Here is a 24,495-nt window from a genome sequence, read left to right as displayed (position 1 = left end):
CCGCTCATCCTCACTAAAATCTTTCCATGGCTCAATGCCTCGTGGGTGCACTTCCAGCTCCAACTGTTTTCTTGGACAGTGTCCACTAGCTACATCGATGGCGGAGAATAATCTGTCTCTCTAATCAGTCTCTCTGTAGACGCTGCCGTGTAAACTTGCAATTATTTCCTTGACAAATCACCTTCTGTGGACGACGTCCATTTCCTGGTTATTTAGTGGTTACTTTCACCAAAATTGTCGACCACTTGATCACTGCGAAACTTTCCGGGGGATTCTTAGTAGTTTCACCTACTTTCACAGACAGTGTCTATCCAAGATTGGTAAAATAAACAGACTATCGGGACCTTCTTTGGAAAGTAGAACGATTTTCGCTATCAGAGATGCAGATTCTATCAAGCAAAAGGGAGACACTCCGGAGAAAAGAAATTGACGCTAAAACATGTTCTAATAAACAAGTTCTAATAAAATATCAAAAAAAAAAAAATAACAAACAAAGCAATAAAAAACAAAACTGACACGAAATTCGAAGAATAAGAATAGATAAAGAATATCACCGAATAAAATACGAAAAAAAAGGTAGAAGAAAAGCCTGGATGAGAGCACTAAACTGAAGTTTTACTGATAAAGAAACAGGAACACCAAAGAGAGTAGTTCAATCAATAAAAAATAGCCTAACGATGCCAAAGATCAGTAATAAAAAAAGGTATACGAAGGGAGAGACGGAATTGCAGCACGTCTGTACTACCATTCGCGGTATGATAGCCCTGATATAGCGAAAACTTTTTACCTTGTTTTCGATTTAATCAAATTTTCAATCCCACTGAAAACTTTTAATTTCAGTTCATCCCTTAACTCGCACTACTTCGAGATTTTCTCGTTGATGGCTGTATACAGTCAAAGGCGGGGAAAAGCTAACCATTGGCAAAGGTTTATTTTTCGACAGAAAATATCTCGTTGAGACTATTCTTTTTAATCATTGCAACGCCGAGATTTCCAACGTCATTTTCTGGTAATAAATCCAGCTGATATCAACTACTGGAAGCACCGACGTGCACTAACACGTTCGTGATATTCATTTCAAAATAACGCGCGTGTGTTTTATTTTCCCTGAGCATATCATACTTTTTCATAACATCGTCGAACATTCGTCTGTTTACCGACGGAAGCAGGAAAACGAGGAAAAAATACGTAGACGAAAAGAAAAAATCTGTTTTAATAACGAACTATGAATACCTACGCAAAATTTTACGAACATGACATCATGAACGACCTATATCTTTATTTGTTGTTGAATAAAAATTAACGCTGCTGTAAACACGGTTATCATGAGATCTACAACTTCACGATCTTATTAAATATACTTCTTTTACGATATAATCGCAAAAACATTTACCGGGATTATGTATTATAATGAATATTGTGTAAATAAGGAAATTGAAATGTATCGAACAGAAATTAAAGATATTGAAATATAAGAGTCATGTACCGTAATGAATATTTTATTAAAATACGTTCAAATGTATCAAACAGAAATTAAAAATGCCGGAGGATAAGAATTATTTATTACGAGTATTTCATTTTACAAAATTGAAGCGTTTCAAACAATAATTAAATATGGGTGGAGAAGAAACATTTATAAGAGTTAGGTTTGGGTTAGATTTCTCTTACTTATCTCCCTGTCTGTCTGTCTCTCCCTCTCTTTTTCTTGGGTTTATCTTAGGGGTGCTTTAATTTGTCAATACAGAACCTTCCTTCTACATCTATCTTCTTCCCAATTAGCAATTTCATATTTCAGGTAAATAATTTCACGTCCGCGAAAGAATAGAGTTACTAAACTAACGAATTACATTACTGTCTCGGCAAAGGCGTTAAATTCTGTCGATTCATCGTCTACGAGGTACAAGCGGCTGAATGACAGCTACTTTATCGAGGGAATTGCGTTATAATGTTGTCGGCGACCGGCAAAGAGCTTTAATCCATTGATTGTCATTCGAGTAACTGAATTCGGAAACAAGCTCGTGGTAATTAAAAAGAATGTATCGCTAATGTATTTAAGATTCGATAAAAAAGAAATTTCATTTATCCTCGCCGATAAGGATAAAGGTAAATATCAAAAAGGGAACGCGTTTCAGACGACAAACTCGATTTTGATCGACTGGTCATTGAAACTTCCTGTCACGTTCTTGTTACTAGAGTTGACGTTTCGCCGTTTTAGTGCTTTCGTCCTATTATTTTATGTTACTAATTAGATCTTCTGGAAATGGCAATTATTGATATGAAAAGCGACCAGTTGACCGTCGTATTTGATTTTCTCATTAACGAGGTATTTATCGATCATGTAACAAATATCTCTTAGCCATATCGCTTTGACACAGCTGCTGATCTGTCCTTTGCACCGTGTGTAGGATTTAGTGCAATTAGCATAGTGCTTTATACGTCTCTATATAGGATCGATTTGCATTTCGTGGTACGATACCACCAGAAACGCATGTTTCGTACGTACAATTATTTTTAATTATTTTTATCAACGACAGGAAACAATCTACACATTTTGAAATTTCGTTGAAACCACAATGAAACACATTTACACCGATTGTATCGGTGAAATGTTAAAAGAATTTGTAAATGTACGTAGAAGTTTGAAAATATTTATTGCAAGCATACGCTTCATAAACATGCTCGAAGTATACGATTAGTTATCGAATCATGATAATAGTGTTTCATTACATCTCATTACCTCATTAATTAATTATTCAACAAGTTTCGTATAACATACGATAAAAGACTTTCTCCCCTATCTACGAAGAGAATTTCTCGATGAGCCTCTACTACGTAATGCTCGTTCTTTTGGATGGCGCGACTGTTCCACAGAAAAATTATACGGTTCCGTTGGAAACCGACGAAAGCAGCTGACGCGCCAGGCAGAGAGCAGAGGGAATGAAATATCACGGAGATGAACCTTGATTCTTCTGCTTAGTGGAAAGGTTATCGATCGAGAGCAGGATCAGAGGTCTTCGTCTCACGATTAATTACTCCACGAAAATATGTCAAAAGGAAAGGCGGGTCTTTAGAAGTTGGTCAAAAGTCAGGGCAATCGTATAGAAAGTATTGAATTATTATTTCCTTTGAAACGTATGTAAAAATATGTAGAGATAAAATGTTATGATAAAAATCTTATTAATTTTACTATTAAATTTGTTTTTATTTAATTTCAATATTCGATTTAGATTTTACGGGTGTTTCAGGGCGTATTATTAATTTCACAACTTGTTTAATTTTCTTACGCTAATTAATATCGATTAAATGTCCGTCTTTCTCGCCCTTTCGTAATTGTAATTTTAATCTAGATTCGCGATAAGTTGTTTTCGACGAGGTAAATTCGCGAAATAGTTTTCTTTGAAACTCCATAGTTATCCTCAGTGTTGACCCAATATTAATCTTATTCGCTTCGTGCCACGGTAATTAGCCTTCGCGTCTGGTTGCTCGTTTTGAGGATCGGGACACAGTTTCTCATTTTTAACGGGCACTTTGCGCGGTCAAGTCACGCGCGCCATTTCTTCTAGACGTGACCGATTCTTCACCAGACTTCTACTTCCATCTTTCTGGTGCCATCATGGCCAATGTGTTTCTTATTCTTCTCCAAAGACTTTCCACGTCGTCGTCATGAATTCCACGTTCGATCGATACTCGAGATCTCACGCTATTTTTCTTCCGTGCACCTCTCCAAATATCAGACACCTGACCACCGTTCGAAGAAACATGAACATCTCCATTCTGCGACTTCGATGCGAAATGTCAGTCAGTCAGAGCAATTTCGCTGGCCAGAAACACAAAACCAATTTGTTTAAATTTCCCACATTGTTTATTCGAAAATTAAACCACCTATTGCTTAATGTTCGTATCGGATATCAGTTGCCTGCATTATTCAACCAGTTTAACGTTACAATGCGCTTGTTAGTTCACGTTTGTAACAACTGTGGTCACATTTGCATACGATACGAGATTCCTCCCGGAAACTCTGGTTTTGGATCATTAAAGTTAACTCGATGCATACACAGCAGATAGAATGTTCCTTTGCCTTCAAACGAAATCAGACTTTCAATTCGTTTCATATAACAGTTTGTTGCGATATGAAGCTCTTTGCTTTCGTCGAAACGGAAGTAGATGAGATACGTTCAAGTCAGACACGTACAGTTAATGAAGTTTAATTGAATTACAGTATTGTCGTACATACTTAACACATCTTTGACCGGTCACGAGTTAACTCGTGTTTTCATGGCCAAATTGTGCACCATTACACGCAGATGATTGTTACACTTTTTATCATACGAAAAAGAAATATTAAAAGTTGAAATAAAAATATATAAAATTTATTAAAGTTTATTTATATTGTTTTACTTTCACATCCAATTACGAAACAATAACCGATGACATGAGATAAATTCTCAGTAAAATTTCCGGTCAACAATGTGTTAAATTTTATTTATTATATATCCTTGCAGTGCAATAGATTATTTACCTAATTATTGTAATTACACGTCTACTCTTTTGTGTAAACAAGCCGTATTTTCTAGTCGCTTATTTATTAGATCGATTAATCCCACAAAACAAAAAATAGACAAAACTGATGAAATTATGTAAAATAAGCGTCGATCAAAAAGTGCTTCGGCACTAAAATCTCAACAATTTCAAAAACTCCAGCTAACCATTGCGGCCTAATTCAACGATGTTTCAGCGATACCTATTTCCACTATCTGTTCGTTTATTTCTGTCCGAAATTGTAGTCGGTCGAAGAATATGGAACATTCGATAGAACTCAACTTATGGTCAAGAGCTACCAGGCTACGAACTGGTGCTTTAATTCTCAAATACAAGAAAAGGGATGGAATAATTCATAAGGGGGTTGCCGTTTCCTCAGCGTTTTGTGCGTCCGGAGTTTCCACGCGGAATAGGTCCTTTTCAAGCGGATTATTCCACAAGCTACCAAGCTAATGCAGCTTCCAAGCAGCTCGTACCTTCGTCTAGCAGTTCCTGGTACGCCTGGCCTGTAATCCGCCACTTGGGAAATATTGATCCGCCATCGAACATAAAAGGGACAAAAAGAAAAACGTGGAGAGAAGATCACAGATTTTCCTGCGGCGCGACGAAGAGATCCAAGTTGTCTTCCGCTAGACTCAACCAACCAATTTCTGCTGGCTCGACGAACGCGATTAAGGAAAATTAATTATCTCTGGTCGACCATATGAAACATTTGTTTATCCTCGTCGAGTTAAGCTTTCGTGGACTTTGATAATTAATTAGCGACATCCTCGAAGACATTACAGTCGATTAATCGGGATAATTGAGTAACCCGGCTTTCCTCGTATCATTATCTACCATTTTGGAATCCTTTCTATTCCACACAACTGGTATCTGCCTCAGCTCTACTTCAATTTCCTTGCTCTCGTCTCGACTTATCGTCCCGAATTTCCGTCTACGCTTGCCAATTTCCGTGTGTCTTCTGATTCAAGATGATCTTACGATCCTTTGCTTCGTATTAATTAAATTGGCCACGATAAGCGGGACAGCGTACGTGATATAAAGTTTTCATAAGTATTTTGACATTTTCAATAGGAAACTTGTATGTCCATATTGTACGCGCTACATGAAACATTTTGAAATTTCATTTCATTAGCACTGTAACATGACATGATTATTTTTCTTCTTTTTTGACAATTTGGAAGGATTAATTTAATAGACCAAGTGTAAAAAGATTTCGAAGAAATTGCAATTAGTCGAAAGAAGAAGAAAATAGCAAAGATCTTTCGATGTCTGTTACTTGATTCCATTGATCAACCAATTTCGATAAAATGTTCAACATATCTGTAACTGAACAACGTTATCCTCCTACGTACATGAACTATGAACTTTCGCGCATTTAGAGGAAATTTAAAAATGCAAAATTGCGCAAAATATACATACATATATATGTAAACTCCCTAGAGTTCATGTAGGATAGGGATTCTTTTCGTTTTACGGGTAGCACGACAGGCTGTGTTTCATGGACAGAACGATCTTCCTTTGTTTTACGGACGGCCATTTGAAGAAACACGTTCTTCCCAAACGAACGGACAGAGAGTTACATTAGAGACAGATAAGGTTACAGAATAGTTATTTAAGATTTTAAAGACTGAAGGAGAAATATTGGTAGCTAAGGACGTTGAAAATCGATTCTCGATTTTCAGGTAAACATTGTATCAAAGACTTGTTATTTCCCGTGTAGATAATTATCGTTATTTATTGTTATAGACGCATATTAATTGTTTATTTTTGTATTTTTAATTACTTCATAATAAAAAAACTCGATTTTCAGACTTCAGAATCGATCCCTGAATTATCCAATTATTGAACCTTATAAATCGACTTTCCCTACGCCATGTTGCTGAAAGTTAACCTACGCGTCGTCATGAACGAGAACGCAAAACAGTAGAAGATAGAGAAGATGTAGAATCTATCAGAAGACCAGAAGACGAAATATGCTGTATTTTCCCCCCGGAATATCAAGAAGAAAAGTACCATCAACAATTATTCAGTTTACCAATAGTGAAGAAGGTCGCAAACAGTCTAACCAAGGTAGGCCAATGTAGAAATATTAAACTCACAATAGATGACGAGACAGCAACATTGTATATCAATACGGATTCAAGCTTCGCATTCCGAGACATTGTCTTAGAGGAAGCAGAAATAACTCGCACAAGAAAAACAAAGACGGAAATTGACATGGTAAAACTTCTAGAGACTCTCCGAAAATGAGATAAGAGGGAAATAGAGGAAATAAACTTCAATATAGAACAATTTGAAGGAACTCGAAAAGCCACAGACTGGATATCGGAGCATGAAGAGGAATGCAAAAGATACAAAATAAAAGGTAATGAGGAAAAAGTCAAAGGTTTAAGAAAGTATCTAGGAAAAACAGCAGAAAGAAAGCAGTACCAAAGGAATCTGCTGAAAGCTGAAGGACACAACTGGGAAGATTGGAGGAAGCATTTCTCAAAACTTTTAATCCTTTGAGTGCTGTGGGCCCATATAGGTGTCTGGTGAAAGCTATCAGTAAGGACTAAGGATATATATACTCGTTTTCTGTAAGTGACTGGCATGGACTAACGACACATGTATGGGTTTCTCAATTGTTCCAAACACCTACGTAGAAGTAATACTACTACATTTGTGTGAAATAAATATAAATGCATTCCTTACGGCATTAAACAAATGCCAATAGTGTCTCCTTATTGTTGAAGTGATCACCACTTGTAAGAAAACTCTACATATGGTTTTGTTAGTTTTCTCAAGCACTGAGATTTTCACATACAATTAAATTATTAACTTGTGTTCTATTTACTAAATTTAGTTTTCTAGTTTGTTACCCAAATTCTAGTTAATTGTAAATTTCAATGTTTATAAGAAATAATTAAAAATAATTAAAAAATTTCTTCAATCATTTAATATCGCGCAAAAGAATTGCTATAACTTATAACGATTTGTGCTTTGAATAGTCAATCAACAGAGTTCAATCTACCGAAAAATTATTTCGTCCATAGCGATCGTCAGCGCTAGATACGCGCTGTAAGTACGGACGGCATAGGCCGCGAGTATTCAGCACTCAAAGGTTAAGAGTAAAGGTTGGTCGGTAATACGATATGCTTACAATTTTATATACCTTTCAGGTTCGTTCATAGAATATACAATAGAGAAAGAACGACTAATATTGGAAGTAAAAGAAGTAAAAAGAAGAATGCCTGAAGATGTGAGGGTGCACCTGATTGTCATTGGATTACCTATCGAAATCCAAGATAAAATCGAAAGAGAAAGTATACAGTCAACAAATAACCTAATGGGAATTTTGGGACAATATGAAGATTGGAGAAACTGATTCCATAAAAATTATCCGTGCAGATCGATACCCAGTAATGACATCCAAAGAAATTCGAGTATGCGAGAAAGAAGAACATTAAATTAAATTTCACCTCGACAGACTGTCCATCCTCCAATGGACTAAACGAGAGGGTAAATCAGACATTAGTAAACAGGATCAGATGTAAGATCAATTCGAAAAAAAGAGAAACTGGACAAAAATCGCAGAAGAAAGCGCAGAAGAGTACAATAACACCAGACACAGTATAACGGGATTTGCCCCAAATCATTTACTGTATGGAAAAATGATTGAAATCGTCCCTAAGGGAATAATGGAGAATAAGATAAACCTAAAAAGAGACAGAGGAGAAGCATTCAAAAACTCAACAAGAAATTTCGAACTCAACAAACAAAAATACGATAAAAAAAGAAGAGAACACGAATTTAAAATTGGTGATATAGGCTTCACCCACAACGGAAACAAAATGAATAGAAATAAGCTGGAAGAAATTAGGAAAGGACCTCTCAAAATTCTAAGAAGGATTTCAAACTTCATATATGAAGTGGATAACGGTAATCGGAGATCTGATGGGAATTTCTTCCACTCAAGTAAGCTGATCCCTTATAGAGAAGATAATTAACGATGTAATTATCAACACGAGGAGGGGAGATGTAAACTCCCTAGAGTTCATGTAGGATAGAGATTCTTTCTGTTTTAGGGGTAGCACGACAGGCTGTGTTTCACGGATAGAACGATCTTCCTTTGTTTTACGGACGACCATTTGAAGAAGCACGTTTTTCCCAAACGGACGGACAGAGAGTTACATTAGAGACAGGCAAGGTTACAGAATAGTTATTTAAGATTTTAAAGACTGAAGATTTAAGATTTAAAGATTGAAGAAGAAATATCGGTAGCTGAGGACGTTGAAAATCGATTCTCGATTTTCAGGTAAACATTCTACCAAAGACTTGTTATTTCCCGTGTTGATAATTATCGTTATTTATTGTTATAGACGCATATTAATTGTTGTTTATTTTTGTATTTTTAATTATTTCATAATAAAAAAAACTCGATTTTCAGACTTCAGAATCGATCCCGGAACTATCCAATTATTGAACGTTATATATATAATAATATAAAAAATAGTTAAAATATTCAAAGTACTATGATTTCTCTAATACTTGTTAGGTAAAACAATTTTCTACCGAGGTTCTTCTCTCTTAATTGCATTCTCGAAAATATGAATTTATATAAAAATCCGTAGTCTAGTCTAACTGATATAATATGTGTTGTTTAAATTTTACTACAGGCCCAGATAAAAAAGACGTAAAAAGTGACCTTTACTTCCTATTTCGAAATTCCAACCGTATTGCTATTTCTTCAAATTATCTTTACACGTCATCCAGTAATCTAATCTTTCTAACTTCCCCAAAAAGATGAAGTCGCTTGGCTGGATTTTAATAAAGTTATTATGTTTCAAGGAACGTGTGCTGATATTTGATCGTCATCAAGGAAGCCGTGCTTTGCTGTAATATTAATGAATCAGCGTATATTTATACTTGGGTAGATATTAAATGAAGATAATATATAGGATAAAGTGGAAGATAATATTTCAACAGATATCACAGAAATATAGTAGAAATATAGTACGATGATTATGATAATATGGACATGATACAATGGCTGAATGGATTTAATATGATTCTTTTAATTAATCGTGACGCTAGGTTTATCTCTGCATCGAATAATCAATTGGAACGTGGATATAAGGGTAAGAAAATTAAAATGGTGCGAGACAAGCGGTATGTAACTTTATAAAATTAAATCTGCTAAGGAAAATGTGCAATTTAACAGATAAAATAATTTATAATACACGCAACATGTTTATAAAATTTTTTTTATGAGACGTATTCAGATACAATACTTTCGTAAGCCCCTGTTTATTTGACAAGGTCTACAGCGTATTCACCGTTCTACTCTTTTCGCTAGATGCTGAGGGTACTCGATAATCGAGTGACTTTCGTGACTTCGAGTGATTTCACTCAACGTCCAACGAACAGCTCGAAGCCGAATACCAGGAATAGTAAGAAAGTATTTACCAATCATTTTAAAATCCTGGATAAATCACGTACATTTGTTAAAGATAAACAAAAGAACAGAATTAAATATTCCAGAGCTACAAGAGGCTCCGCCCTTTTTTTTCTTAACAAGCTCTTTACTATTCGTCATGAGAATTTAACAGCAACAATTTGTGTCTCGCGTGACTTACAAAATTTTAATAATAAGATCCAACTGTATAAGAGAGCTCTGGAATAATTTATTTCGGGTTTATTTGCATCTTATTTAAAGGGACAAAGTCCAAAGAGGGACTGATACTCTCTTTTTTTCCAGTTTCTTCTACACAGAAAGGAGGAGCAAGCTTACCCTTCGTACAATAAATAGAAGGAGCTACATACGTTTTTAATCGCGAAGATCGCGGTAAACTTACGAAATTTGGAAACGTCAAGGGTATCGTAAGGTTTCTGTGAATCCTTTTTATGGATTCCCGTGAGTCTCGATTTACTGCCGCTTTTCGTATTTCTTGTGCGTATTAAAGGACCTTGCACGACGCAATCTCAGCGGAAAATCTTAGCAATAAAACGTCCAGCTGTTAACCACAACTGGCATTGAAAAATTTGGAAATGTCGTAAAAGTCCAGATTGTCGAAGTAACACGTGCACGTTGTTCAAGTAACATCGTAAAAAACAATTTAGAGGAGACAATTATTATAATAGAATTTCTCGAATAATTAGTATGACGTGTGCCATGTGAATAAATAGTCGTGTTTGATGTGGTATTATTAGTTTCCAATCAAATTTAACTGTTCTTTTGGCAATCTACGTAAGAGATTCAAAGCAAACAAATCCATCGACTGTAAGTATTTATTAAACATTTCTAAACTCAAAATAAAAGAGGGAGAGAGAGAGAGAGAGAAAGAGAGAGACAGTAATGACTCGCCACTTTTTATTTTGCTAATCTAAAATAAATTTATTCAGCAGTTTACCAAGGCCCACCTTTACCTAGTTTGATGCAAATGAGAAACGGTAAGTGTTAGCAACACCATTTCCAAGAAACTTGAGGTACTATGTCAAACTTAGTTGACACGAGAAGCAACCACTGTACGCTTAACTGACGGTCACGGAATACATTACTTCTTGATACAATCTTCCTGCTTGATTTCCCTTTACCTTTGATTTTCTCCTACCTCTGGAAACCACTTTGGTATTTAATATTAACACAGTTCTTTAGATGGAACAACTAGCTCTCTCGATAAACTTAAATATAAATAGAGAACTTTGTTACGAATTTAATTTTAGAACAATTAGTGGAATGTTTGTCAATCTGCATTCAAAGTGAATAAAATTCGCGTTATGGAATTATTCCTTTCATAAATAAGCGAGTGGCTGCCGATTCAGATAAATTGAAAAATTAGTTGCGAAGAAGTAGAAAATGTTTTTTTTATTCCCGTAGTTTTCTTACGCCAGGCGAATTAAAATTAACAGAGTTTTCTTATCATGCAGATTTCTGCATGTTCATCTAATAAACTGGAAATTTGCCGCAAGCGGCAAGCCACGCCGATTCGCCGAAACTCTTATCGAACAAAATAACTAGAAACTTCTTCCCTCGCTCTACTTTCCATACATGCGCTAGTTTCTCTATACATATTCGTTTTTCCATTTTTGTTGCAAACGCTTCTTCGCTTCGATGATCATAGGTTGATAAATCAAAGGCTTTATTCGAGCTTATTCCAGTCGAATTTTTTCCTTAGTTTTAATCAAAATTCCCTTCCATCCGTATTAATTTTGTCACGTATAAGCAGCTGAGTTTAATTTCGCTCTTCGTGCACGAACTACAATTCGTGAAATACAATTTATATGACCATCAACTCGACGGTCCACATTTACACGAATTTTTTCGACCGTATTTTAAATGCCATGAAATATCGGACCTAGTCAGAATATAATTTCTATCAAATTATTCGCGTACATTGCAATATTATTCGCTGTATTTCTTTGCACACTATACGTAGTATCGGGTAAAATGCGATGGTCCATGAAAGTGTTCGGAGAATTATCAAACCACTTGTACGTGTGTCGTATAAAACATTTCGAAACTTTATTAGCATTGTAATGAGACTGTAATATTTGCAAAATTTTAAATGAGTATGAAATCTACTCGCAATCGTTTTGAGGGGTAGTTTCATGCATATGAATTTTCTGTTTGAAGAAACAAAGGATGATGTCTAATATAACGAAAAACGACTGTTCAAATACGTCGGTGCCTTTTATGAAGCTCGTAATCCCTTGCTCGTAAACATTTTCAGATTTCTGTCAAATTTTCCCAATATAATCGCCAGTCTTTCTTTTGATATAGGGTTAATCAAGTTTTAACATGTTTCGCGCAACACACATACTATATTGAGGAAACTCGTTAATGGATAATTTACAGAAGAATATTGTCTCTAAAGCGCGATGCAAAGAAAAGACAGTGGTTCGACGATAATTCAATACGAATTACTCGTGAAAATGGATGCACGTTGCAAATGACCACGTTGTTAATTTAAAACGACGTTAACAGCATCGTGATCACACATTGTCGGACCCAAGGCATTAATGTTTAAAATTAGAAAACCACTTGCAAGTCTGGCTATATATTCGCGTGTTAGAACACTCTGGCCGAGCAAAAAATGTTTGCCTATGAATTATTCGCCACTTCTTCTGCTGCACGTATTTGCGTACATATGTGTTGCGCTCTATTTTTTTACCCCGCACGACAAAATCTTTTTCGTATGGTTCATGAAAAATCACACTTCTTGTGAACTCATAATTGGCAGATTTCTCGGTCAAGTTGATCCACAAACACATATTTCTTAAAGATACGTATACAACAATTAAATGTAAACGGAGATTTGTTTCATCTTCAGAACGCCATAAATCATCTTAATCTCAAAATTATCATAAATATTGGAAAGAATACTCTACTTTGGTTATATCACATATTTTTCAATATTTGTCTGCATTTTTGTATCTTTAAATTTTTCACAAGTTCGATGATTCGTCATAAACGAAATATTTAATTGTCAGATCCTTTTGTATCCTTCGATTATCAAATTATTTTCAATATTCCGCACTACTTTTTATTCTATATATTAATTATCGTCAAATCTAAAAGTCTATCTAAAAATCTATCGTCGAGAATTATCTCGTAGTTTTTATTTCGGACCGATTTTCCGTTAAAAATTATTAAAGTAACTCCTCTGTAAGCTGCAAATGTGCTTGCAATTATTTCTAATGATATTAGAATTTTACGAACGCTTTCGTGTTTGGTCATCTTGTAAAATAAAGTCGAACGGACTTAACTCGATGTGTCCTGTTTATCGGTAACTCGATTCGTCAGAGATTTCGTAAATAATACCTTTTACTCTGCCTTCCTCTTTCCACCACTGTAGGACTTTGGCCTTCGTAGATCCGCTCCGCTTAAATTCGCCGCGTTTCACACGCGTTCAGTTCTGGCAATCCTACAATGCACACTTATGTGCTATTCACTCGTTACGTTGTCGCAACCCGGTGCTTCGTCGTTTCACGTTCCTTAGACCTTCAAGTCGACGAGATACTCTTCTTTGGCATTCAAACAAGAATCTATGGAACCAGAATATAAGAAATTAAAATGAAAATCAGCCGGCCGTAAAGAAATTCAGATTTCCATGAAAAAATTCGAATTTGTTTCTTTATTTACCACTGTGATAAAATGGTGGAGATTAGAAGGAAATCACTTAGCCGAAACATAAAATATGAAATGTCAAAGCTTGTTAATCTACGTATTACTTTTCTAACGTTTCTATCTATTATCGTGATTGCTATCGTACGTCTAATACTTTTTATTATTATTACAGGTAATTATTACTACAGGTAACTTTTTCAAATAGGGTGTTTAGAGTAGGTCGTAATCATTTATTGTTACAAGGAGAAAATCCACCGATGGATTCACTCCGAGATATCAATTCGTCGAAATCGACAGCGCGCCGTAAACTGAAGCGGAACTGGGATTCGTCGAGGATCCACGCTCCCTCGACGCAGTCGCAAAACACGATGCATCGTTTTGTCTACTCTTTCTCCTCTTTCGACGCCTGACATTGGCTGAAGGGCGCGCCTCCTCGAACCACCCGTTTTTTTTTCAAATCGTAATCAAAAACACACCTATTCGATCTAGGAAGAATGTTCACGTTAATCTATTTCTCTGTTCGACCTTTTTCTACCATATACTACAATCAAACACCCAATATTCCAATTGTATTTTTGTCAAATCAACAAATTCGGTAAGCAGATTCCGTACGATGAATTTCCTTGTATACTGAATGATGTAATTTAATCGGAGTTAATTAGAAATTCACGATAGACAGTCACGTTGAATTGTGGATAAATCATAACTGAAATATCTAATTATACAATCGGTTTAATTACATTATCATGGATGCAACATTCGTGCAAATGATACAATGAATTAGGAGTACACATAAACCGCGCGAGGATAAATATTCCGCGCCAATTTGGAATCGCTGAAGAGAGCTCGCGTTCATAAGTGGCAATGATTTCCCGTAGGAATGCATCTGTTGCATTTGGTCGTTCTGGATTAAATCAATACGACGCAACAGTAGCCAAACAGAGGCGTTATTTATTTTGCATCCTCCACCGTATTTTTCTTTCAGCATCGTCACCGATGGTCACTCCGGCGGATTAGCCACGCCAGGAATTTCTAGAATCGACCAGATTACGACTACGCAGCGCCGCGTTCCTTGTTGCGTTTGCGAATCCACTTGGAATTCAATTAGAATTCCTATGGTAAGTGACAACAACCAACAGATACACATCGAACCGTGACGCATACAGTTGTAGAATTTCAAGTTCCTCGTGCCGAAACGATTGGTAACCGTGTTCAGAAGAAAGAAAAGCACGCTAATTCTTCAGTCTGCAAGATTCGATAGTTACGATCGCCAGTTGTACACTGTTATACCGTGAATTGTGTACGAACGCGCGACGAAGATTTCAAGCATTTTGTGCTGAAATAATTGCTAATCGTACTGCACGAAGAAAAAGGAAATACGCAAATTTTTTGATATTTGAGTTTCGATAGTTGTGGATGGCAAAACGTTTGTAGATTCAATAACACGTGGCAAGGATTTCAAGTTTCTCCTGTCAAAACGATTGACGACCGAACGACGACGACGACGACAAAACGAAGGAAGGAAACAAAATTCCGGCTCTGAGTTTCGTTAGTCGCGAAACGTTCGTAGATTCGTTAACATGTGACGAAGGTTTTTAGTTTCTCGCGTAGAAATAATTGGCAAATGTGCCAAAAACATAAAACTTTGCTAATTTTTTAGTTTTCGAATTTCGTTGGTCGCGATCTTGGGACGTTCGTGAACGATTCATTAATATGTAACGAGGATTTCAAGTCTGCCACGTCGAAACGAGTAACACGAAAAAATAAAATTCCGCTAATCTCTTAATCTTCGAGTTTCGTTGGTCGCGATCGCAATTCGTTCGTACACGACTCGTATTGTGGATCGATGGTGAGATAGGAAATTGCGTTAATTTATATATTTGGTTAATTTATGCTTTCGTTGGAAATTTCGTAGCCTTTGCTCGCTATTAATCGACGAATTACTCTAATATGCTTCGCTTCTAAATTACTGTAAAAATTGCGCCGCATATACCAATGTAATTTCGGTCTATCGGGAGTGTCGATCAATTTTCCAGCGTGAATATAATTCTGCAAGTGTCGAATCATCTACCACGCAGAAATGGATCCTGTCGGTATACAGCTGCTACTGGAGGTCCGTTTGATCGATTACGATAAAAAGACGGACTTTTAATAAAATTATAGAGCCAGGAACAGGCTCTCCATTGAAAGGAGAAGATCTTCGTTCAACAAGCTTCGAGGTAAGCAGAGATATTGACTCGCCGTTGTAACAATTAATCCTATTAATTCTCGATTTGCTCGATGGTTCCTTTTCCTCACTGATACTTGCGATTTGTCCTTTGTATCGTGTTCACAATCGTTTCGTTAAAGTCCTGATAAATTTCAGTGTATTTAAATTCAACTTTCAACCCTTCAATTCCAAACGAAATATAAACAGAAGCTTCGTGGTTTTTATATATTCAACTCGTTTGATAGATATTTATTTTATCCTTTTTATCTCGGTTTAAAACGTTGATGTTTTTGTCGTCGGATTAACTAGATCAATTGACAGTGATACGTATGTTCACAGATTCGTGTTTCGTCATTTCCTGTTTGCTATCTATTTTTCCTTTTTTGTGTTCCATTCATTTTCTTTTCCAATTATATCGTTTCTACTAAACAAGCAAACAGAAAGGGAGAGGTAGAGAGAGAGAGAGAGATAATTTTGTGGTATTTTTGGAACAGCATCTTCTTCAGGTTATCCGAAATTTTACCACCCTTCCTTCTGTCACCAAGTTATGATTGACCCTGTTCCATCCAAACGAATAAAATGGGCGCCCCGCAATCACTGTCATCTTCATAACCCACATGCTTCAGCTACAAAAGGATAGTGGGTGGTCCAGATTTGCCGCTTATCTACCAATCGTTATGCCATCCTGTCTGGTTTGGTTAAGTAGGAAGCAAATAGGGATACCCTAAGCGGGTTTGGCGTTTCGTTGAAATCGCTATAAAGGTATACACGGTACAGTCTGGTCTCCGTGCCAACGCAAAAGGAAAATACAGCATGAAAGGAAAATACATTGGTCGATGAATGTCCCGAGGGAAGAGGAATAAGACCCGTCGACGCAAAATCTTAATGGATTTCGTGTCTATCTCAAAGAAAGCTTCTAATAATCGAATATACTAAATACCACTAACATTATGAGATATCTGAACGTGTTTCAGTGTTTATAAAAAAAGAAAACATTTGATACTTTATTTTATGTGCTCAGCAGTTCTAAAGTATATAGACTTTATAAGTATATAGACTAGGTATATAGACTAAGTATATAGACTAGTATATAGATATAAAATGTATTTTAATCAAAGAGTTATTTAAATGAACCTGCAAGCTTTTTATTCTTTATAATTGCCATAACTGCGTATAATAGAATATTACGATACAATTACATTGACATTTAGAAACCAATATGGAATAATTAATATAAATTATTAATAATTATATATAATGATTAATGGAATTATTAATTGCATATCTGCTACTATTTTGTAATTACGTATCTTCAGATTTTCCAATTTGCAATATAAATTAAATTCAAGAGCAAACTGGGTATATCCAAGCTTAATTTTCCCCTCCGTTTAAATTTTTTAAATATTTGAAAAATTTCTAATTATCGATATCTCGTTTACACTGTACAATTCATTATACTATACGCCCATGAAATGAAAGGTTTGAAGTTTTCCCAATAGAAATAAATGTTTGAGGAAGTATAATTGTATGAAACGTTAAGGATCGAGGATCTAAAGAGATCATTTAAATGTATAATTATTTATTGATTCTACAAGAAACATAGTTAGTGCTGTTTCCGATTTTTAATTTATTATTGCGTACATTTCTGTAAAATTCTAGTTAACCAAAAGCGTCCAGATACTTGTGAATGGTAGTGTATGTACTCTAGTAAGGAAAAAAAAAAAAAAGAAAAAGAATAAAGGAAGCTAACAAGGAACGAGGGAAAAATGAATCAACGTTTATTTTAAATTCTGTATGGTAACTTTTCAGTGCAGCCGCTCGAAGTTTCCCGCGATTAATTTACACGATGTCGAGTTAGTAGAACTTCGCCGCTGGTTCAAATCCATAACTTTCGGTATGACGGCTGTGGTTTTATCGCACTCGACGCGACAGTAGTTTGTACGTAGCCTATCTGTTGGAAATTATTGAAGAGGAATTAAAGCAATCCTGATGCGTGCAATGATTGAAACCTATGTTATTATCGAAGTTAAAATGTCTCGATAATAGTATTATGCCATTTTTCTCTAACGCTATGAAAAGACGCCTTGTTGTGTTTCATAGAGGTCGCGTGTACAAAAGAGAAACTAAAAACATAGGAGTTAATTGAAACGAAGTAAAACTGGGAAGTGTATCAAAGAAACCAAAATCTCGGTATATTTTTAATTATGTTAATTGAAGCTAATTCTATTATGAGCTACGAATGTTTATGCATATTTATATTTTTGATATAATTAAAGACATCAAGTTTAATTACAGTTTAATTAAAGATTTCGCTCACTGAACATTATAACGAGTACTATATTCTGAATATTTTATATTATACTTTTGTTTATTGCGTTTTCTTTACATACTCATTTTTGCATACTAATAACTTATAACAATAATAACTTATAATGTTACTGGTAAGTTTAATTATACAAGGAGACTTTGTAACTGCATTACAATGTCTCTATACAAATTAAAATGATACTATTTGCTCCGCGCGTTAAGAGTTATGCATAGTTACGAAGGAAACAATTCCGCGCTCAATTTCGGAATCAAAGTGACATGGTATGTACACGATACGACCTATCGGGTTCGATGATGCCATTTTCACGCTACAATCGATGCAATCAAGAGCATTTAAGTTGACCAGAGCGTCGTTGGAATACCAAACGATTCCGTTACCTTATGCCAACCACTATCCGTTAAATCGCAAACGTCGATTCGTAGTATTCTGGTCGAAATGGGACAGACATTATGCAATTCACTCACAGAATTTTTCGAGGTATTTGGTTTTTAGCAATCTTCATGTAGTTTCGGATTTTTTAGAGAAATTCTTGATATTTTGTTTCTTTTATTGCCATTGGTTAATTCGTAATAGATAGTTCAACTGACCAGAAATTTACGATATCACAACATTGTCGCACTTTGCGCGCAATCACCGTTATTCCCGATATATGGTAACTGATGTCCTCTCATAGAGTCGGGAATGGTATTCTAAAAGAAATTCTGTGTCTGCGCCGTTCTAGTCGTAATTCGACGAAAGTATGCATTTCAAAACAACAAATCTCATGAAAGAACAGGTGTTATTACGGTAACATTTTCCTCTCATCGAATTCCAATTGAAAATGTCAAATTTCTTTGCATGGCGCTTCCACAGGCATTCTTTTAGAAGTATATCCCTAATATTTTTTTTTTCTAATTTAGCAGCAATTGCTAGGCTGGATTAACGATAGGTATTAAACTCATAAATAAGACCTTTACTACGGTTCACGGTATGGTTATTGAATCCCCTGGTAAAACTTCGAGAAATATTGACAATACGTTTTATGTCTTTTTATAGTATTCCAATGGATATAATGTCCGCCATTTTTTTTCAATTTATGTGTCTTTAGGAACACCGGGAGACCATGATATATTCCAAAGTGATTTTATCCCACATATTTTTTCGAATTTAATTAAGTGATACTTTACATGCATAGAAATGGTATTTTACGATGGCTTAATAAAAATTTCCTTTTGGAACCATGAAAAAGTAGACGTTCTTTTAATATCCATTTCCTTTGGTTATATCACGTAAATAAGTGCCATCTATGCTGCAATTTCATCGTAAAAGCAAGCCAAACTTTTCAGTTGAGTATTCGACGAGAGAGTTGAAGATAGCTTCCGTTAGCTAACACTGCCTCCATCTGGTGGCCGTTACATACATTATTCCCAATGCGGGAGATTCTGATCGATGAAACCCAGAATCAGCGCGCTCCATTATCCCTCCTGGATAAGAACAATCGCACCTTTCTCTACCGCAAGAGTAAAATACCAACGATAAAACACGAATCTGAATATCCCACATGCCTTCCATGAAAAGTAAGCTTTGAACGCCATCTGATACACGCTTGATCCAGGAAAAACAAGCGAAATTTTTGCCAGCTTTTTGTTACTGACATCTACGAAACGACACACTTTAGCATTTGCTGGCTGTCCGTAATTTGTCGAATAACTTTCGAATTAACCATGCAAATTTTTCGCTCGACGTGATTTGCGTGCTAGTTTTAAAGTTACTCATTCGTACAGCGATAATACCTCAAAATTGCTCCTCGCTAAGTTTACTTACAAAATTGCTATCTCGCCATACAACAGATTAAACCGACAGATCTATAATCGGCTTATGTTTGTACCGTGATAAAAAAGTTTGCTCGTATAATCGGTTAGCCAAACGAACGAGGGCGTAAGGTCCTCGCGGCGCCTGTTTCGCTGTGGATTCGTTTAGTGCCGCAAGAGAAACAAACAGTTGCTTTTTCCGTCGCAGTAAATTCATTCGTTTCACGGATCACTGTGTAGCTATGCATATATGGCCAGGTGGGAAAAGCACGACACTAGTTTGAAATGGTAGGCAGTTTCTTTGAAAGAGCTATGCCCCACTCGACCGGAATTATAAAATCAGAGTCGAGTGTTTGCACCAAATATTTGGTCGGAGAACGAAATGGCAGGGAGGAGAGAAAGAGAGAGAGAGAGAGAGAGAGAGAGAGAGAGAGAGAGAGAAAGAGAGAGGGATGGGGAGAGGGGCGAGAAAACGCCTCCATTCGAGGCCACACGGTGTACACTTCACTGATCCATATTTCAGAAGACGGCCAACTTTCGTGTATTCAAAATTCAAACACATGTTCGAATCGAGTCGCGAAACTCCAATATCGAACCACCGGGACGATATTTCATATTCCATCAACAAGTCTTTTCGAATATTACATTTTTATTTGCCTCCTGGTGTTATGTAACAGCATGTTCTGTAATTCAAGTCGAGTGGTTTTCCCAGATACGAAAATTGTATTTGACGTCGTTCAAGGGAACACACTAACTTTAGAGTTTGAAACAGTGAATTTGTTTTTTGTAATTTTTGTGAAATTACTGATATCAGTTCAAATTTGTGACAAAATTACGGAAATAAATACGCGGGAAATTCTTAATTTTTATTCTAACATTTCTCTTAGATATTTTCGAAACTATGGTTCTTTACCCGGTCGTTATAACATCTACGGAACTATTGGTGAATTTTTTCAAGAAGGAATATATTTTACACAATGCACTCTACAATGTAGAACAGGATTTAAATCATTATTTATTCAGTTATTCACGACTTCCTTATTCTCTCTCCATCCTCTTTATTGCTTAATCCTTCATTGTGTCATCGGTATTTAACAATTTGCGTATTATGTGGTTGAAATAGCGGTTCAAGTAACCGCAAAATGAGTTCCATTTACCACTGTTGAAGGCGATTAAGAAATTTTAATTAAGGCCAACTACGATGGTACGTATGGACGTTTGAATATTCGCACAGTGGATAAATTCCCGGTGACGAGGACTCGTTCAAGCATGTCAACTCTTTATCTTAAACCGTTTTAATTACGATGGGACACGGAGTGGAATCCGCTAAGTCGATATGTGCAGATGGCATTGACGTGCACCTCAATACAACTACGATCACGTGAATGAAGTAAGTCTGTTCGTGGCTCCTTATTCTACTGCGAGAGTCCTTGCGTTTTGAGTATTCTCAGAAGAATCATAATGCAACGAAACGTAGCTATTACCACGCTTTTTAGCTTCAATAATTCTTATACAAGGTATTTTCTATTTTGTCGTTAAAAAGGTAAGGGAATTTTCAAGCGAAAATAAGAGAAATCTGTTGTAGCGAATTTCACAGTAAACGCTTTATTACAAAGTTATCAGCCACTATTGAACACAGTTTGAAATATAAAATATGCGCATGGGAACAAATTTGTTGTTGCAGAATATATAAAAGTAACAACGCAGGAAGAATTAACACAACTAATTAATAAGTTAGTTGTTGATATTTGATAATATTCTCGCGATATCTTCAATATAATAAATTTGATTTATTTATTTATGATTTATGACGAGTTGGTCGACTATTTTTACACATTTATGGGAATTTTCAAGCTGCAAAAATACACAGAATATAAAACATAAAAAATGTATTTGAGTATTTTATTTACAAGTTCATGTCAGGTCTTACTAACGAAATGTTGTTATTTGTTATATTTAATAAATAAAATAATTCTCTACCTCGGGTGCATTTTTTAAATCAATTTTATATCCATAAAAAATATGCATTTGCATAAATAGTTTACTGCTAAATTTTATGTAATATCTTTTTCTTATTTTCACTTGTAGATTATGCTCTCATAGTTTGACTAAAAAAATTTTACGTTTTACACACCCTACGTGCGATACATATATCACATAAGCGAATTATAACTCGGCTAACATTTCTCACACGTTAATTTGGAAAAATATCGGCGATCGTACAGCAATAGAGTCAATAGGGGATCTTTTCGCTTGAAAGATCGACGAGCAACTTTTTAATTCGCTACAATCTGCAGTTGTTTCAATATTTAACCGTATCGTGATACGTTTTAGTTCGTTTGTATACAATCTGTATGAAACAGAATCATAAAGCTTTTAATCCTGTTCAAGCAATCTAGTGAACCATAATGGCATGCATTCCTTTATTGTGAATTCTGCCGTAAAAACAATAGATGTTATGAATATTTCTCATACTCTTTCTCGATTTACGTGCACATGGATTAATAAATATCTATAATAATTGTTTCGAGAACCTAAACACCCACGGAAGATATCAATTTGGGCCAGAAAAAGAACTCCACCAGTGAAAAACAGCATCGATCTCAAAAAGTAAAATTCTAGCAGTAAAAAGAAAACAGCACACGCGTAACAAAAAGGACGATCTAACAATAAAAATAAATGTTTAAGTGGGCGTAACAATATCAGGAGGATTTTAGAAATGAGAGAGACACTTTGACGATTACGAATAGAAGAAATTACAATACCAGGAAATAGTAGAAAAACCAACGTAAAGATACAAAATCAAACGGATATCATCGATCAAAAGGCGCAGAGATTGCTAAAAGAGATTGCAACGATAAATGAAGGTATTGGAGAAGAAAATTCTATCGACGAAAGAGATAGAAAGAAAGAAAGAACGTGAAAAGGAGAGGGGCGAATTGCACGATGTCTTGACTCGGAAACGATCTGCAAATTCCTAAGATATTCTAGGGTTTATAGGGGCGTATGCCAGAAATCCAAGGACGACTTAAGGTACAATGGAATTGAACTATAAAGTTTTCAACGCGAAAGTACGATAGTACCATCTACGTATACATGTTACACATCGATATCATGTTATGCGTGTAACTGAATGTCGCTTGCATCCACCCATCACCTTCTGCCATTACAATTATATTAACTTTCCATGAATATCATCGCAATAAATCAAGAATCCATTTAATGCACCGTAGCTGTAACATTTCTATGCGAACTTATATTCAGCGATTCCTTATCGGTAGAATATATTAATTTCCATCGAGATCTGATCGATGGAATGAATTATGCTTGGTTACCGCGTGACGGCCACCTCGACATCAACGTGGTAAACGACGTCAATGGTGAAACTCGATCAGGTTGATCGAAATCGAAGGATCACCGATTCACAGGGGTAGCTTGCTATATCGCGACCGGTCGACGGCCGGTGGGGGTTGCTTCCTGGGTCGCACTTTCTGGTGTGGGTAGAGCAACCACCGCCAGTAGTATCACGGTGACGAGCAGACGCGGTTGTCTTCTACCTTTCTCGCCGATTTCTTGGTTTTCGTTCAGTATCCGCTACGGCCACCCTCGAAACGACGTTCATCAATCGTAAGTAAATTGTCACTATTCTACGACACGTAAATTCCTCGAGACATTTGAATCTTCCTTCCCGGATTTTCGCCCCGTTTGTCACTTTGCCTCCTTTTGTCCTTTCGCGCGTCTTGTGTGATCAATGACGGGACGTGGAAATCAAGCGTAGATCAAAGTAAAAGTGAGGAAAAGTTTGTGTAACGATACTCTGCTCTATTGATATTTCTAGGTATGTGTGGAATTTCTGGCGCTCAATTCAAAAATAAAAGCTGCACGTTCGATCGGTAAAACAGTCGATCAACTCCTAACGTTCCGACGCAGTTACGTTGCACAAAGTGTACATTTTAATCGATAAACTTGCATGTATCGCGTAAATGATGTTTTTGTAAGAACGGTGCGTGCTTTTCATCGATTTTATTGGCTACGGGCAATCTGTTCCATAGAGTCTATTTAGATTAAACCACAGTTTTTCGTCGCGTGAGACCAGACCGCAGCATCTAACAATGCGATGTCTATAGTCACGTCATTGCATTACACGCCCCCCTCGTCGGTTAAACGATCAATTTTAATTACGCGCACGAAATTGTGCCGCTAATTTAACGAGTAACTGACATGCCAGATCTCGTCACTAATCTTCTTGTTCGACACTCAATGATGTCTCCTTCGTTTTATTCAAATTGTATGCAAATACGCGTTGGATAGTTATCGCTCCGACGAAGTTACCGCGCGGACCACGACATCTATGTTCGATATCAACGTGAAAATTCAACGACACGAACTTTGAATCGGACACAAGAGGTTAGGAATTTGCAGTTTGCTTTGCATTTTCTAACTAATATAACTAGACAGAAGCTGAACTATCTAAGGATGATAGAGCGGATGACTATTTCTGGAAATTGAATTATTA

At 36.1% G+C, this 24,495-nt stretch overlaps 1 protein-coding gene and 2 long non-coding RNA genes across 13 annotated transcripts in view; all 3 read left to right on the top strand.

Annotated features, from left to right (window-relative positions):
• Nucleotides 1-24,495, top strand: part of LOC126927600 (6-phosphofructo-2-kinase/fructose-2,6-bisphosphatase-like) — a 136,610-nt gene that overhangs the window by 36,625 nt on the left and 75,490 nt on the right. The gene's annotated exons all lie outside the window — the stretch shown is intronic.
• On the top strand, nucleotides 5,907-11,094 carry LOC126927603 (uncharacterized). 9 transcript variants are annotated; one of them, XR_007715684.1, is made up of 7 exons: nucleotides 5,907-6,224; nucleotides 6,353-6,907; nucleotides 7,704-8,535; nucleotides 8,610-8,839; nucleotides 9,373-9,662; nucleotides 9,881-9,974; nucleotides 10,283-11,094. It is a non-coding gene; the product is annotated as an uncharacterized LOC126927603 (long non-coding RNA). The 9 variants fall into 9 exon arrangements; XR_007715686.1 differs by having other exon boundaries at nucleotides 9,881-9,982; XR_007715682.1 differs by having other exon boundaries at nucleotides 9,881-11,094.
• Nucleotides 20,999-23,202, top strand: LOC126927608 (uncharacterized). Its single transcript, XR_007715691.1, has 2 exons — nucleotides 20,999-21,369; nucleotides 22,511-23,202. It is a non-coding gene; the product is annotated as an uncharacterized LOC126927608 (long non-coding RNA).

This window comes from Bombus affinis, unplaced genomic scaffold (genome assembly GCF_024516045.1).
Source record: "Bombus affinis isolate iyBomAffi1 unplaced genomic scaffold, iyBomAffi1.2 ctg00000166.1, whole genome shotgun sequence".
NCBI classification, from domain to species: Eukaryota; Metazoa; Arthropoda; class Insecta; order Hymenoptera; family Apidae; genus Bombus; species Bombus affinis.
The sequence above is the reverse complement of the archived record's forward strand: the minus strand, read 5'-3'. Positions and strand labels throughout refer to the sequence as shown.